The 17,840-nt window shown below is 35.1% G+C and overlaps 1 protein-coding gene and 1 long non-coding RNA gene across 2 annotated transcripts in view; one reads left to right on the plus strand and one right to left on the minus strand.

Annotated features, from left to right (window-relative positions):
• The window catches only part of NTNG1 (netrin G1), a 497,227-nt gene that overhangs the window by 100,972 nt on the left and 378,415 nt on the right, over positions 1-17,840 (plus strand). The window lies entirely within an intron of this gene.
• On the minus strand, positions 12,397-16,685 carry LOC127477067 (uncharacterized). Its single transcript, XR_007906835.1, has 4 exons — positions 16,625-16,685; positions 16,046-16,113; positions 13,370-13,451; positions 12,397-12,471 (listed from the first exon to the last, which is right to left on the minus strand). It is a non-coding gene; the product is annotated as an uncharacterized LOC127477067 (long non-coding RNA).

The following is a 17,840-nucleotide window of genomic DNA, read 5'->3' on the forward strand; positions in this document are numbered from 1 at the left end:
GGTATTTGTAGCTAACAAAATCATTCACTAGGAGAGCATTAATAAAGTTGCAGTAAACATCTATATCCTGAATTTAGAGAAACGTGAATCTGCTTATCCTATTGAAATGACAAGAGTTTTTCTTTTTCTCAAAGACAATACTCAGCCCTGTGTGACAGGAAATATACTAATATTTGGAAAACTCCATGGATATCTAGACAACATAGAAAACAAGGAATTATAATATTGAGATTTCTTGAACATATTATGAATAATTTCTCACATAATAGGCTAAGATAACCATCCCTGCCATGAGCCTTCTACTTTTTCATGCTACACACTCAAAAATACTAAGTTCATCATTCCTTCCCTTTAGAAAGTATTTAGACAGAACAATAGAGAGGATCACAAAAATTGATCATGAGTTCTGGGTGCACTAATCCCAAATGCCATCACAGTTTCATATTTTGATGATGCTGATCTTTGACTCTGTAATGCTATATTTACTGCTTTCTTCTAACAATATTCTCCACATTTAAGTTCTTTATATATCAGCACATAACAGCTGCTTGCCCCTTATTGGAACACTGCACATCTTCATTTAAGGAGTTATGGTTAGTTCTCCTTACAGATCTAACAACTGGCTGTTCCTATTTGGATTTTACAGGAAGGGAAGTAAGGCAGAGAGGAAGAGAAAGGAGGTTCATGCAGTGGGATTACATGGCTCATGGGAACCTGAACTAGCAACTAATATCTCAGATGATAAAGCAAATTTGCATAATTGCCCCTGAAGTTAATACTCTGTGATTGGGGTCCAAATCCTTCTAAAAGGTTCACGGAAGTTTTAATGGTCATGAAAGTCACTGCCTCTCCTGATGCTTGTCCTCTTTATTTCTCAAGGCTAGACACAAACAATTCTGAAAACTACGTTCCCAAAGGGCATCATCATTTTAGTAGAAACCCATAGTCAGCTGAAATGATTTGGCCAAAAACTTCTCACAAAAATATTCCCTAAAAGTAATTTCCTAAAGGAGTTATGCTCAACAAGGAAGTCAAAAAGTGCAGTCTCCAATGCACTCAGCTGACACTCATTAATTAGTGCAAGTCTTCTGGAGGCCAGTAGGATCCATTACAAACAGGCAGAAATGTGAAGCAGGGTTTAAGTAACACACCCCATCAATGTCTTAACATGTATCCCATATTCAGACCTAAGAGCAAATTTATCATAGACAGAAATTAGAAACCTACATTAGAACCCATCCTCCCCCCTCTGAATAGCTTGGGAAATTAAATTGATATAGTGAAACAATAAATCAAGATCCCTTTCCCCTACCCACACCATTTTCATGGGTATTACATAACTTAATTAGGTTAGCTTCTAATAAAATTCCTTTCATACACATATGGTCCAAAAACGTGGTATAATATTCATACACTTTTTATATCTACCTCTTATATTCAAAAGTGAGAATGGTTGAATTATTAACACAGTAAATCATAACTTTTTAACTAAAACAGTCAGGTTATTTTAAAAATACGTTAAAAAATCCATGATTTTAAAAACTTTATGATTTCTAGTTCTTCACAGTATATTGTTGTGGAGCTCACTGTCATTTCAACCAATAACATCTGTAGACTATGGCTGACGTATTGCTGTTTCTTTCCTGTAAGAGTCAACAGATAGTATAATTGTTTCTTGCTCCTAAAGGTAGAGCTTTACTGTAAGACTTCACTGTAGCAGTTCATAATTTTCAGTTCTGAGTTTGGGCAAGGTGGATTCTTTCTGTCAGATACAAACATAAAAAATTCAGAGATAGAAGCAGGAAGAAAATAATATATTAATTCTCAGGGATTTTCAAAGATATAAAGCAATTAATTTGGGCAAAAGAGATCGTTTATTAATGAACAGGAAAAAAACTCCCACATCTTGGATTTTGTTTTTCCCTCCATTCACTATATGAAAAGAATCACCAGCAACAAAAGCAAAATACTCAAGGGCAAAGAGAATTTTTGGACTAAAGAGCTGAAAGCTGCACATAGTTAGAAAGATTTCTGCAATTACCAAGAAAGAGTTGTGAATATTACCTTATTCTGGGGCTACCAAGAGACATGGTCTTAGTATGAATAATCACAGTGATCAGAACTAATTTGGAGCTCTGATTTTTTTGTTTTAAAGTAAAACTTTGGTGAAATGCCATTTTCTACCAATCTACCATTTTCCCTGAAATATTTTAATTCTGTCTAGTCAACACCTTCTGGCAGAGAAGAGTCCCATCTATCAGAAAATCCATAAGCCACTGCGTTCCTCCTGAACACGATAAAAACATGTTTGTCTAAGTGATATCAATGTATTTATAATCACATCTCACCAATGTCCTCTGCCACCTGATTAGGCTACAAACATTCTCCTGGCTGTAGCAGTCAGGAAACACTTTCACCACGATTCCATTTGGTGCAAAGAGGCTGGGAACAGAAGTCATATGCAGTGTCCTTAAAAATGTTTCAGACCTATTTTTACTGGTGATCACTAAAACATTTCAGTTTAACAAATTCATAGTTTTGACACAGTTAAGCTCATACAATATAAGGAAGCTGACATAAAATCTAAAAATCTAGTTTTTATACCAAAAGGTTGCACAAGTACCTAAATATATGTGGGAAATGCTCTAGGTTTACGGAATTTTCAAAGCCAATGCTGGGATGTGAGGAACATTTTTAATGTGGTAAGATGGGTCCAGAGGAAAATGTTGATATCACTATGATGAGGACATCCTGCATGAGCCTGTAGGCAGAAACGAACATGACTACCAAAATTATCTGATACTATAATCACAATTGTTCAAATGAATGGTTTGTTTGCAAAAAAACTCCAGAATCATGAACATATTAAAGCTATTTACCTAATTCAGCAAATACTCAAATTTACTATTAAGTTTCATCTGAAAAAGAGAAAATTTTTAAAATACTTACTTTTAAAACATATAATTCTACAAATCAATTTTAGATCAAAGGTTTGGTAATTTCACTTCAAAATATGAGAGAAAACTCTTCCCTACTCCAGAAACTGAACAACTTTATTTTATTTGGTGCCTAAATCATGAAACCAAAACAATAATTATTCACTATAGCATTACATTTCAGATGCAGGACAATGTAAACCTGTCATTTTTATCCTGAAACCCATGAAAACTCTACTTGTTGCTTGCAGGAAGTTACTAACATGAAGAAACAAAACAGAGAAATTAATGCCAATTAATGAGAATGCTTATTAATCTCAGATGACACTAGCAGAAACTCACATGTTCAAGTGAAAGTGGAAAAAGTCCCCAGGCACAGTAAGGAATCTACAGGCAATGCTGAAGTTTTTAACTTCAAGTATTTTAATTAGAAAGTGGTGCCTTTATCCTAAACTTGTCTAAACATTGCACCAGAAACAATTTCCCCCTTAAAAATAAACACATTTTAGTTATTAACCTTCATCCTTCAAATTTAACTGTCTTAATTTGACTTTCGTTTCTATAATCCAGGCATGTTTTTTGGTTTGCATCCAAATTCCCAAACATATAGGAAAAGATAAAGTTCATTACAGCTAAAGTTATAATTTTAGATCCAATTCCATGTTGTTCCTAGTAAAAATCATCCAATGTCTTGCATTTGAACTGCATTTGGCTCTTCAGCTTCAGGTACTAAAAATGTGCTAGCTAAAAGCAGCACAGAATTTGTTTCTTTGTCTTTACTACAGCTGGAATAGATGTAGATGTATTAAAATACCACCAAATCATTGTAAAAAGAGATCAATTTCTTTTTTACAGTTTCAATGTACAAATGCACTTATAGTCCATTACAGCACTAAAGATTAAAAAAAAAACCTATATATACATAACAACCAATATCACAAGTTCAAATTCAATCCATAAACCACATTTTTATCTCTGCGTGGTATTTTATTTTCCATTCTTTAAGTATTTTCACAGTGACTGCAGATCATTGGGGAAAAGTGAACAATTTACAGCCCCAGGCTCCAAATGAAAGGAGGTCTTCTGCTATTTCCCTAGATGATTAATAAATTGTCCTATAGGTCTGCCAAGGTTTAGGAAGATAAATTAAAATGTGTATTATCACAAGTTCATAGATGTGTAAACCTTATCCATCACAGCTGAGATATGGGAGAGGCCTGCTCTGAAATTTAGGACAGAGACTTTCTTCCCCTATAAAAATTGCTGAAGGATAATGGTTGTCAGAAAGTTTTAAACCACTAAACCTGAGCCATCAGAAAAGATTGAAGATAAGGCCTTACACTGCAAACAGTAACTTGTAGAAAAGCTGAGCTGATAGGCACTGCTAAACATTCCTTGAGAAGCATCACTAGAAACAGTGTGGTCAGCAGACTGCTTCCAGAGAACCACATCTTTGGATCTCATCAGTACTTTTAATGCCTCGTATCAGCTGTGACCCACTTAAGGCATAATCCTCTTTCCCATATACACACACTAGAATACCTGGTTCATGTATCTAATCCTCCAATGAATAAAAATAAAAGCCTCTGAGATCACAATTGATTTCATATTAGACCGACAATTTGATGAAAATATGGATGCTTGTTATTCTCCGAAATCTGTTCTAAAGTGATAACCTTGCAAATGGAATACTGCAATACTGTAGTTGTTATGAAGGTTAGCAGACATGAACATGCCATTTCTTTTGTTTTTTTAGCCTCCTAAATTTTAGGTGGGTAGAGGTAGGATTGTCCTGTCTTAACCTTTGAGTAATACAATTTCTTTTTAAAATATTTCTCTTCCCAGGAAACATTTATTGAAGCATATTGTCTTCAATATACCATCTTCAGATCAATTCTAGAATTTTAAGACTGGGATTACCCTAATAACTGTTCTTTGAAATGGCTTTCTGCTGCGGCAGATTTTACCCCAAACCAGCAAGTTCTAAAAATGCCTAAAAATATTTAACAAGATGTTGTTTAAGACTGAATTAAAACTGAATCCATCTGGAAACTGCCAAGTTCTAATGCTTGAAATGTGCCCATGCATTAAACAGCTTGCAGGAAAAATGTACTATATTTTCATTAAATATATACTCTTATTAAATATATACTTCTATTTGGTTAGAAAAACAGTCCAATAAAAGATTTCAAAAGTTTTTCTAAAGGAAGTGTTCCACAAAGGATTTAAGAAATATAGAGTTTGTAATAGGGCAGAGACTGTAATATATATGTAAATAACCAACCCAAATGCAATCATCATTTGAAATAAAGAGAAGGAAAAAAATATTGGAGTGGTTCCTCTACTTAACAGCACTTCGGTCCCAAGAAATTATTTTTCCTCCTCTTTCTCCTCCACGTGGCTGGGAAACCAAGCATGCCTGAGACAGCAGACCATGTCCTTTACTTTCCTTGCTCTGTGATCTGAGTGCCTGTTTATGGATTTGTGGAAAGGAAACTTTTTGAATTTTGTTGTTGTTGTTGTTGTTCTGTTTGGTTTTTTAATATATTTCCAAGTCATATTTCTAAATATCATTTACAATTTGAGATTGCTTTTCAGTGTCACCTGCACATATCTTTCTTTCTCTTATATGTAATACAGTCATGCAGTCACCACATTGATCTACAATTGCTTTCAGGACTCAAAAATTAATGTTGTGGTATATCAGTGTGAACCAAAAAAAAAATCTGAGGATAAAAAACCTTAGTGAGAGTATAATGACTGCTATGTGCAATGTCAAATTAACTCTTGACAAATACAGAATCTCAGAACTGCTTTTAAGGGTCAGATTTAAGTCAGAATATTAGGTCACCAACATTAGCCTTTTGTGCTATGCAGGTTACAATATAAGTTTACCCATGCCTTCTGTATAAAAATTCCCTGTGATATAACACGACTTATTGCAATAGTCTTTGGGGTGAACCAGGGGCCTTGCCCTTCTCCCCATCCAACAGGACTGGCACACATCTCATTCAGGGACATGTAAAGGTCATTGGAATGCTTTACTGCAGCACAGCTGATAGACCTGTGTTAGGTCACCTAAACTATGAGCACAAATTAGAAACTCCAGCAAGGCTGGAGACTGACATGGCAAGCAGGAAACTAAAACCGGTTCCATAATAACTCTCCAGAGAAAAGTAGAGATTCTGGTGTTTTATTAGGTCTCTCAAAAAAGAGAACTGCTAAACAAGTTACCAAGTTGCATATAAAGTTTTCAATCCAGAGTGGCATGATGCAGAAGGAATCCAATGCAGTAGGAGAAGTATACGGTCTATTACTTTAAAATCTTTCATAGGCTCCTGCTAATCATGCCAGACTACAGCTCATGATTTAAATTATTCATTGGGGAAGAATAAAAGTTTAATCAATAAAACCAGGGTCAAGTCACCTATATTAGAGGTTCTGAAAAAGAAGATGCCTTGAAACTCAGCTGCAGAATATTGTATGTTTTGAACAAAACCTTAATATCCTCTCTTGCTCCTATATTCATTAATAATAATAAACCATCACCTCACCTGACCTTTGCCTTCCCACATTTGAAAGACAGTTTATGAAAATCCTTAGCATTACCGCATTTCTTTACCACTACTTCAGTACTTACGGTACCTTCAAGAATCCTTAACGTTTCAAAGACAGCTCTTGATCTTCCTCCAGAGCCATGTGTAAAACAGCAGTTATAAGGGAAAAAAGCTTCAAAAGAGAGAAAGATATACGTAAAGACGGTCACCAACATTTACTTTTTATCTTCTGTTTGAGCCTTAAATGGTACAGCACCAGATTGCAATATGTATTGATACCCCACCCTTTCATAATTGACAGGGCCATAGGCAAGTGTTAAAATATTCCACATTGCTGTAATTGTAGTGCTGATCGATCACTCAGCGAGCCTGCAGGAAAAGCTGGCAGTTAAAGTCTCTGCATAGAGCAATCACAACAGCACTGACAGGCTGCTGTCAAGTGGGCACGGCCATTCTGGAGACAGCAGAAATGTCAAATCTGAGACAAATGCTCTTGGAATCTGTAATAAATCATATTAGCTGTCTGATGCTTCTCCTTGGTGTATTGATCGTGATTAAAAAAAACTAATTAGAATCATAATCATGATGCAGTGATACAGGAAACAAAGATGTGAGCTATGCAACGTGAACATGAAGTGCTTCCTAGCAGTCAAGCCAGACCACCTATCAATCAGTGGCTTCTCCACCTATCAACCAATTACAGGAACTAGTACATTTTGCATCAGGTTGTAGAAGTGTCAAACAGAAGCACGTATATGATATACAAGAGGAATCTGCAGGAAGTCAGTGCAATAGAGGTTTTACTTCTGTGACTATATATATGTATATCTATATATCTAAAGCCATTTCAAGACAGCCAGGATGGAAAAGGAATGATGAGGCAGCTGGATATGCAGGAGCTTGTGCTTTCTTACCTTAAAATTCTGTTAATTCATATCATATGATATGAATATTTAAATTTATACATATTACACATATTTATATGAATACATATATTTGCAGTTTTGCAACTTCCTATATCCATGCAGCACAACCTGAGAGATTTAACCCTTTCCCATGCCCTGTCATGCAGAGGACAATAGAGCCTAGTCATATTAAATTGCCATGTATAGTTGGCTAAAAAAATATGATTAGGCATACTAGGAATAGCATGATAACTTTAAACAACCTTGCAGAACTCCTGGTATAACTCCTAAGAACTGCTCTTTTAAGTTTCTAGCACCCAGATATTTTCAGCTCCCTGACATGAATATTCAAGATACACAAAATACAAGGGTGTCTCAACAGTTGGTGTGAACAGGACCAGAGGAATAACTTGCATCCAGAAGCAGATGCTACTCATCAGCCATAAGAATTTTTGCATTTAACGGGAATTGTATTTTGCTCTGAACCAGTGGTTCAATATTACATCTTCATCTTCTTTTCATGCCAGTTTTACACTGACTTAACTGTATTAACATATCCCTTACCTTTTAATGGTTTATTTTAGATTCACATGAAGCAGATGAGATAGAAATCAGTACTTCCTGGGGTTGGCTTCTAATACATTGTTGATGCTGTCATCAACAGCTTAGAATAAATATTTTATTACTTTATTTACCCCGATATTTCATTTTATCTACTAAAGGTAGAACATGAAAAACACTCAGATTAGCACACAGATTTGAGAAAACATTTCAGAAGATCTATAATAAATTTAATCTGTGCTAAAGGTATGTGCAGGGGAATGGTAGTATCAATGTTAATCCATTCGTACAGCTTCAATTATGCAACTCTACACAAATTTCATATATGCTAATTTCCCAGCAACTGTAATTGCCTGTTTTCAAAAGGTCACAGAACTTCATCTCCTGTCTCTCTTAACTTAGCTACCAATGAAGACAATGTGACTTTGGGATTTTATAAGCTTGGCCAAAATATTCTAACTCATCTGCCTTCAGGAAGGAAGATTCCATCTGCCATCCATATTCAGCCACCCTGAAAAGATATTGATTAGTTAAGTGATTAATGCTAAGAGTCACTCTTCTAGGTAGCTAAATTGGATCTAAGTGACTAAGGGAAGACATCTCTATTTGAACTGATTGGGCACAAATCTAACTACAAATTATTTGACAACAGAGTGGAAGGTAGCTGCAACTAAAAAAACTGGTCTGCAGCAAAATTAAGATAAGGGTAGCATTTCAAATAAGTTGTCTTCACAATATGTTCAGATAAAACTGAACCTTGAGGGGTTCAATTATGGGTCCTGAGACTGCATAACACTAGGCAGGAGTGCAAGTAATCCCACCTCATTAGAGGCACAGAAAGAACCTGAAAACCCTAAAGAAAGGATGCTCTTCCTTAAACTTTCGAAATATCCACTAGTGGTCACAGCATTCCTGGAATACAGCTGGTCAGGCTCATGGCTCCATCCTCCTCCTTGTCTCTCTCGCTGAGTCCTCCCAGTTTATAGTTTGTGTTTACAGTCCCCATGCTGAAAGGTCAGATGTCTTTGTGTGTCAGAGGGACAATAAAGGAGTTTCCTATGCAAATATAATTTAGCCGTAAGAATAATGGCACTGATTCTAATCTTTATGTTTGTGCCGGTTAGTGATCAACTGACATACGTAAAATATGTGACAAAGGTAATGAGGTTATATGAGACATGGCTTTATCTGTACTGCAGTTGGTTCACTTAGTCTCAAGTTCAAAAAATTAGCTGCTCTGTATATCATAGGAAGCAGCACCATAGAAATACTCACCATGATTTTTAGAATGACATAACTGGACTTGTATCACAAAAATTAGTTCAGTATAGACAACTTATTAAGGCCATGTAATTAATTTCATTGACTATACTTTGACTTTCATCACTTCTACCACAAAAAAAACCCAAAAACAACCTGGAAAGGGAAGAAGAAATTAGAAAATGAAATTAAATGTATATCTGCTTATTTAGAATTTAAAAGGCATATGTTTTACTGGCATGTTTTCTTTTTGCAATTCCAAACTTTAGATTTGGTAACAAATTTATAGATGACAAAGTTGAGGTCAGTGAAGCTCTACTGGTGTTCACCTGCCAGATTGGTCAAGATGACAATGGCAGAACTACACAAACAATTAAAATGGAACCTAAGCCTCGAACCTTCAAGGTTTGGGGTTTTGGTTTGTTTCTTGCGTCCTGCCCTCCCGAACATACAAGGCTAGCATTCAGCTAATTGTCTTCAATGAACCGTTCAGTTTTTCAAAATACCACAATAAACCCCTTCACAAGTTCAAAAATCTATTTTGGGACTAGATGAATCAAAAAAAAAAAGGCATTTCCCTTTATACAATGAACATTAGTCTTGTTTTTCTTCAATAGACATTATTTCATAGAAATGGAAAGCTGAAAAACTTGTTAATCTTCTTTCTTTCCTTCTCTTTGCTTCATATGAGCATAACCTTTTCTGGCAGTAATGGGAATGCCAACAATATGTGTTTCTAATAAAGGAAAGAACCTTTTTCAGATTGTACACCAGCTGCTGAACATTTCTACCAAGTTTCATTTGAGAATTAGTGTGCTTTCTTAAACATTTTCTGTAGCATTTTTTTGCATGAGTACTTTTAACTTATGCAAAACAGCAGTTTGAAAGAGTCACCTGGAAGGTCTGTATGAACTCTGCTAAGGCTTCTCCAATTTTACATTGAAGTGGACATTGAAGAGCTCCTCTTGTGGTGACATCCCTTTGGAAACATTCCTGTCAGTGAAGCTCAGCAATTTTGTATGAAGACTGAAACACTGCTCACTACAGGAAACAGAATTATTATGCCCTCCCCACCCTCCCCAAAAAATGCACCCCAAAATGTAACCCTAGAGATGGTTTAAAAGCTTGAATGCCATACAGGTCAACTGGCTTTAAAAAAGGTCTTGGCAGATGGTTTATTTGTGAATGCACAGGTAAATATGTCAGGTGTCAGAAGTCAACTGAAAATGGAAACACATGTACAGCCAAAATATAATTTTAATTTCTAATTTCTTTATGACTTTTATTTCCAAATTTTTGAACTGTAAACCTAGTGTTTAATTTTCTGTTTTATCTTTTTGGAGTGTGTGAAGCACTAATATTATAATGCAGAGGGTGGATAGGTTTCCTTTCAACTCAATTTTTTTCACTTGCTCTATTTTTTCTCTTTTAATACTTCCCTTTACCTTTCCTTCCTTAACTTTTAATATTCTGCTATTACAAAATCTCAAAGAAGCCAGTGATATTTACCCTCACCATTTCTTTCTTCTTCCTCTTATCATTTAGAAAATAGTGGTGTTAAAAATAAGTAATACCCATCAGCACATGAGAAAAAAGGACCAGCTGGCAACAGCCAGCTACATACTAGAAGTAAATGCAGGTACTCCCAACTTCAAAATCACCATAAACTCTATCAGCTGGCTATAGAAACACACTATTTCAAAGACTGTAACTGGAGTAAGAAGAGCAAGCTTTGAAAAAATAATGATACAAAAAACAGAGAGAAAACGTAAAATTTTCACTTCAAGGATTCCAATCAAGTGTGTTTCAAAATAATTGAACTAAAAGCCTGTGACATGTGCATGAGTACTCAGACCACAGTTCCAACTGTATACACGGTACCCAAACCAGATTTGTTTAAACATCAGCAGTTTTAATTGAAAAAAAATATTTTGCCATTGTGAGAAGATTGTACTTACTAGAATTATTTACAACTGAATTATCACAGAGACAATTTAACAAAAGAATCATGGATTACACATAAAGATTTTTTCCCCCTCCCTCTCAGAAAATATGAGTTTCTGGCAATGAAGCTGGATCAATAATCAGACGGTGGATGGGCAAAAATACATCCCTACCTGACTGAACTTACTGTCTTCATATAAAAAAATAAGCATAGTGGGAAAATCTCAGATATGTACAGCCACAACCACTGTATTTGAAGCTTTATGTCTAGAGTGCCTAGTGATTATTGCTTTTTTTTCCCCAGTGAAAAACTGAGGAATTATAAGAATATTTATCAACAGAATGTAGCAGGATCCAGGTAAATGATGGTGGAAATAAAATCCCTATGGGGAAACACCCATTTTTTGTCCATTAGCGGGCTAATTGCATGGTCAGGGTAGTAAATGATACAGGACTGTTTTCAATAAAATATTTATATATTTTCATAAAAGTCCATTCACAACTGAAGTAAAATGCAGTGCAGAGGGAAGCTGACAAACGCTCTTTGCAAACAGAATATTTATCTTTCATCCATGTCAATTTTTACCTAATTTTTCTTTTAAAGTATTTTAATAACCTTTCAAATAGAAAAATTATGGGACAGAATGTAATTTGGATGTAGAGGATGGGTGAAGTGTGTCATGTTCTTCAGCCAGTCTCCAACAAGGCCTCATAACAACGACAGTTTTTAAGTACAGATAATTACAGATGCAAATTTGCACCAGCAATGATACATATGCATGATTTATGGCATTTAGGTGCCACACACTTCATGTGTAAGTGACATAAATTGAGTTCAAAATAGTTACAGGTGCCAAACGACGAAAATGACAAACAGAAAAGGGAATATCAACTGATAGCTAAGCTCCTGTCTGTGAACTAGTGCACTTGCTGGAGGAATACCACATTTGAAAAACTTGTTTTGTATGACAGAAATTAGTGTTAAGTAAAATTAATCACCTCAGGTGACTAAATATTTATATGCAAATATTCAATTTGGTGCACATATGAGATCAGCTTCACAGACAAAACATTTCAGAATGACCTGGATGTGCAGATTCCCAGGCTGTTCCCTTCGATTCAATAGCACTCTTTCGCATACAGTTATATCAACATCTATCTTAATTTTTTTAAGACAGTATTTGTATAGAAAAGAGAGCAGAGAGAAACAGAGCACCTACCACAATCCTCTGGCTGGGATTGGCAAAGCCAGGTGACCCAGTTTCATTAGTATTCCTTAACAGTAAAGTATCCAGCTGCTCTTTGTGCCTCAAAATGTGAGTAGAAAGCATAGAAAGTTACTTCTACCAAATGCATAGGTACTTATTTCAGTAAATACATGTCTGAAGATAATCCTTGAAGATTAAAATTAGTTTGATAATTCATAAACACAGGCTAAAAAATTAATCTGCATTTACAGGCTAATCTACATGTTCACATCATAAGTAACACTACTAAAAATCATATATGGAAAACTATGGTAGAGCCAGTCATGTGATACCTTTGTGTTCTTTGCATTTGTTTCAATTGGAGTTTCCTTATGAAGCACCACTCCCTTCTATCAGCAGGTCTTGAATAGACTACTTGTGGCTGCAGTGTAACCCCCCTGCCCCTTACCCCCTAAAAATGGGGGAGTGAGAAAAAAAAGAAAGCAGTACTATTTTGCTGTATTATACTGATTATCTGAATACAATAAAACCAATTATTTTTGTTCAGTGATCTCAAAAATACATCGTTCTGCACTTTTTTGAGAGTATAGAGAAATGTTAGCTTGCTACAAATGAAAAGATCTGGCATTTTCACTCAGCTGTGCAAATGTTACGTGAACAACCAGAAACATACGGTCTGAAAAAAGCAACACATTATGAATACTCTCTATGTTGCAATATGTCCATAAATAATATACCATAACATGAGTTACTATGGTAACTGTTTGGATTTGAGATCATTGGGGGAGTGGGGCAGGGGGGTTGCCATAAAAAATATTCCTGTAAAATGTAATTTTTGGCATTATCAGGTAAGCTTGATTCCAACCTGACTACTATTTTAGGTTTTGTTCCCTTCTCACAAATGACACTGGGATAAAGCACTTTTGACTCAGCAGGCTTTTCTTAGGTCACTTACTCCACAAACAGGCAACATTTTGAAAAAAAAAAAAATTCTTTACCTGGAAAATGCTCAAGTTGGGCAAGTTTTGTTGAATAAAACATTTCTTCAGGAACAGGTCTTGCTTCCATCCGTGATTTATTCTGTAAAAACATTACATATTTGCAAGTATGAAATGCAAGCTGGTTCCTAACGTAGTGGTTGAAGAGGTGGTGCAACAGTGTTCAAACATTAATCTGCAAGTGTGCAAAATACAAATAACATCGTGTAACCTGCTGACTTAGCTAAGAAAAAAGCAAAGAAATTGCTGTTTTGTTTTGAGCTTAAAAAAAGAAAGAGAAGCAGCAAACGTTAAACAAATAAATAACTTAAATTTTCTCATTATGTAATTATGGCTTTGTATTGGTCTGTATAGTTGAAATTTATTTTAAAAAAATCAGACTTAGGAAGGAAGAGAATCCACAACAAAGACTTTTATCATTACTTTTCAAAAATTGCATTTTCAAGATAATATTCAACCATGTTTGAAAATTTCTCTTGAACAGAACAATAATTCTCAGTGAGGATTTTTTTAGCTACACAGTGCCAAAAAACATTTCTGAAGGCACTTGCAGAGGGCAGAAACAATATGGATATGAGAACATAATATTCTCAGGAAACCAATAAAAAAATTGGTCCAAGTTATCAAAACAATACTGTTTTACACTTGATTGCATTTGCATGTAGCTGATACACACACACACACACATATATACATTTGTGTGTGTGTATACACAAAATAAAATGAGATTAAAGACAGGCAAACAACCCATGTCACTCAGCAAATGTTTTCTGATCTTACTCTTAGGTCATTTTATAAAAAACACTGTGTTCATACACAGAAAAAAACTATCATTAATACCTTTAGTTTTAAGCTGACTAAACAAAAATATAAGTGACTAAACAAAAAATATTATTATTAAATCAGTGTGGTGGGGTTTGGAGATCCCATGTGGATTCGGCCTTTGAGATCTACCTTTTTTTGAAATAAAGCAAATAAGTAACAGACTGATACTGTACAAAGTCTACTGATGATTTTTGTAGTATCTTGTTTGGGTATGTTTTTTGTTTGGGCTTTTGTTTTGGTTTGGGGGGGGGGATGTTTGTGGGTGGATTTTTTGTTTATATTGTTTATTTTTTGGTTGAGTTTGTTTGTTTATTGTTTTTTGTAACACATTTTTTATAGCTGTGTTTCTCACTCTTCTATAACAGCCTGGGAACACACAGGCCCAAAAGCCATAATCCTTACAGACATGTTTTTCAAGGCAAAATTTACCAGGGCTCATGTATGTGAAAACAATATTTCATGACTCCAGCCCACAGCCTTGACAGTTTAGGGCGTGAGTGGTATGTCAAATCACCCCCCAGCACAGGGAAGAAATTTGTCCACACAAGATTTCACATATTTCTGCACTGGGTATTGATCAGTGAAACTGTTTGCATTTTGTCCTGTTCAGAATATACAATACTTTTTTTTATATTTTAATTGATCATTGATATGCACAATAAAGGGCAGTTATCGCTAAGATTTTTTAGGAGAATTATCAGAGAATGTGATGCCTCATTTGCTGGATAATAAATGTTCCATCATGGTAATAACTGCAGGGAAGGGTATGTTTCTGAAACACTCTTCTAGCTGGAGAAATGGATTAGAGAGATTACCATTTCATCAAAGTGGCAGAACAGTTGAGAGGAAATATGGAAGGAAATTTTTGTATAATTTCTGTACAGTTGCTATTTGTCAAACCCCACTGGCATCAATCATACTATATCTTTTCTTCTGATGCAATCACATCAAAAAATGTGAAGTTTCTCTTTAATATGCATGTGTTGGAGTCAAAGAAGACATATAACAGAAAAAAGCGGATGTTTCTTTGAATTGTACTATCATCTAGAGAAGAAAGGCACAGACGACACTATAATTTTAATTTCTATATATAAGTCTTTGCCAACATTAAAGAGATTTCTTTATCTTTGTCACATTTCCTATAGCAGATTTTTAAACTAACAATGTACCATAATTTCCAGCAAGGTACCCAGTCCTGTGTATAAATAAGGAACCCATCAATTCTTAGACATGAAATTCACATATAGTAAACTTAAATCATCTAACATTCTTGAAGAACAATGGTGATTAACATGCCTGGACCACGTTCAGTCAAGAACCATGTTAATGGATTTTTGGAGAATGCATTCCTATCAACCCATGCAACCCTGTAGTGAAGTCATTAAAGAACAAGAAATATCCAGTAAAAGGATTTGCTGTATGTAAAAAAACTAGTTGCTGAATTAGAACAGGGAAGCTTAGAAGCCAGATCATAAGGTTTTTTGATAAGTGTTTTTCCCTATATTGTATTATATTCTGTTTTTCTTATCTCCCCTCGTCTCAAGTTTCAAACAGAACACATTCTCTTTAGAAATTTGTATCAAAAAAATATAGCTAGTTGTAGTATGATTTCCATATGTTGTTCTAGTGAGATCTGAGAAGCATCCAGAAGATTAAACTGGTGGAAATGTTGCCTACTGCCAGAGGAGCTATGTCTGTTAGAACATATGATGGCTGTGGTTGGGCTATAGCATAAGTATAGTGGAGAAGATTAATGTACCAGAGGAAAAAAATGAAAAGAAAAAGGAAAATGCAGAAAATCAAACAGTTTATCACTAAAAGTTTTGAAAATCAACATATATAACAGCTTACCTGAATAATCATAGCTCTTGCTCACTTTGGATTGGTCACACAGAAAGCTATATGTAGGCTTCTGAAAACTAGACATCAGAGAACAAAGACTGCAGTTCATTTGAAATTTTCCTAATAATAGAAACTATTTGAAAAAATATAGCATAGAGGCATAATCACTTCTAAATAGTGTTTGTCAGAATTTCCTATGAGGTGTCATAGGCCTTTAACTCCTCATTAAAAGGCTACAGCATGTTTGTATTTTGTTTAGTTATTTGCATAATATAAAATATTATTTAGCAATTAACGTATGTAGATTATATCACAGTGACACTTCTCTGCAGTGAATTCTGTGTTTCCCTGCAGATGTGTTTGTTATTGTTCTATAATTAAGCAGTTATTCTTACACACACACACCCCTGGTATCTAGGTGTTTCTGTAGACAGTGCTTAGATCTGTATTCTATGCTAACAGAGGATGCTCCATACTCTGCAGCTAAGCTTTCCAATTATTTCTGTGACCTCAAACACAAACATGGAAGAATATAACCCAAAGTGACCCTGTGACTGTTATTCCTGGGTAACATTGTGGGATACTCACTTTGCTACATCCTCAGCAAGATTCCAATGGCGACGTCACATACCATGCAATATTATCATGTGGTACACATTTAAGGTTGAGGATTAAGCCTGAGAGATGAACAGAACACATTCCCATCCTTAATCCATTCGTCACCTTCCATGGCAGACTTTCTGCAGTTATAACGTAAGGCTAGCCTGGAATGTCACGTGACTGATAAAGTCAATCAGATATTTAATCCAGTTGAATTAATATTTCCACAAGATTAGACAGTTAACAACAAAATTCATGCAACTGTACCTGATCTCCCCCCAGCATTATCTGAAGACAACAGAGACCTTCAGGTCTCCTCTGTGTCATACATACATGTTTTCTCACAAAGCACTCAGATTGAAAGAACATTAATTCTTTCTGTCATAAAAAAAAAAAAAAAAAAAAAAAAGAAATGGGAAATTTCGTTGTGGTACGCTCTGGAGTAGTTTCACAATACTACAACTCAACAACTCAAAAAATTTGCATGGAGAGGTGCTCAACTAGATCTTTTGATCTATGAGATAGGAATGGAAAAGTTGAAGCCTTTCCCCACATGTGAAAAATTCAGCCTCAATGCCTTGGTCAGATTGTTTGTCTGGTGCCCAGGGATCTCAGCCCAGATAAGGGAATTGCTGCTCTTGGACAGTCAGTGCAGACTTTAGTCTGAAATCATTTGTAATGTATCAGTATTTTACACTCTTTTCTATGCCAGAAGCAATGTACCTCGATGGTTCCAAGTTTTGGGGGGAGTTTCTTTTGCTCAAATTGTCCTAAGTTTTCAAATTAAAAATCTCATAAGCCATTATCTGAAATGGAAAAAAAATTGATTAGTGGAACATAATGTATCATTCAAGATTTTTGTGTTCTAAGGAGGAACTTTTTTACATGGCTATGTTAATATCTACCAAGTTTTCAGATATTTTTAAAAGCAAAACCGCTCTAAGAAAATTGAGAGAGCTATTAGAAAAAGGTAGGTCAAAAATCAAGTACTTAAGATAGTTTTGAGACTATAATTCTTCAGAGCTTTAGAAAAGTATGTTTCATTGTTCAATTTTCATAACCTGCCAGCTTTATATATTTTCTGTCTTTTCTCTTGATTGCCATAGAACGACAAAAATTTTCTAGAAAAAGTAGTAGTTTTGTTCTTAATAAGCCAGTGTTGGTTTTAATTGGCATTAAAGCTTAGTTTGAAAAAACACATCTC

Source organism: Manacus candei, unplaced genomic scaffold (assembly GCF_025592945.1).
Source record: "Manacus candei isolate 608988 ecotype Guabito, Panama unplaced genomic scaffold, ASM2559294v1 h1tg000005l, whole genome shotgun sequence".
In the NCBI taxonomy this organism is placed as follows: domain Eukaryota; kingdom Metazoa; phylum Chordata; class Aves; order Passeriformes; family Pipridae; genus Manacus; species Manacus candei.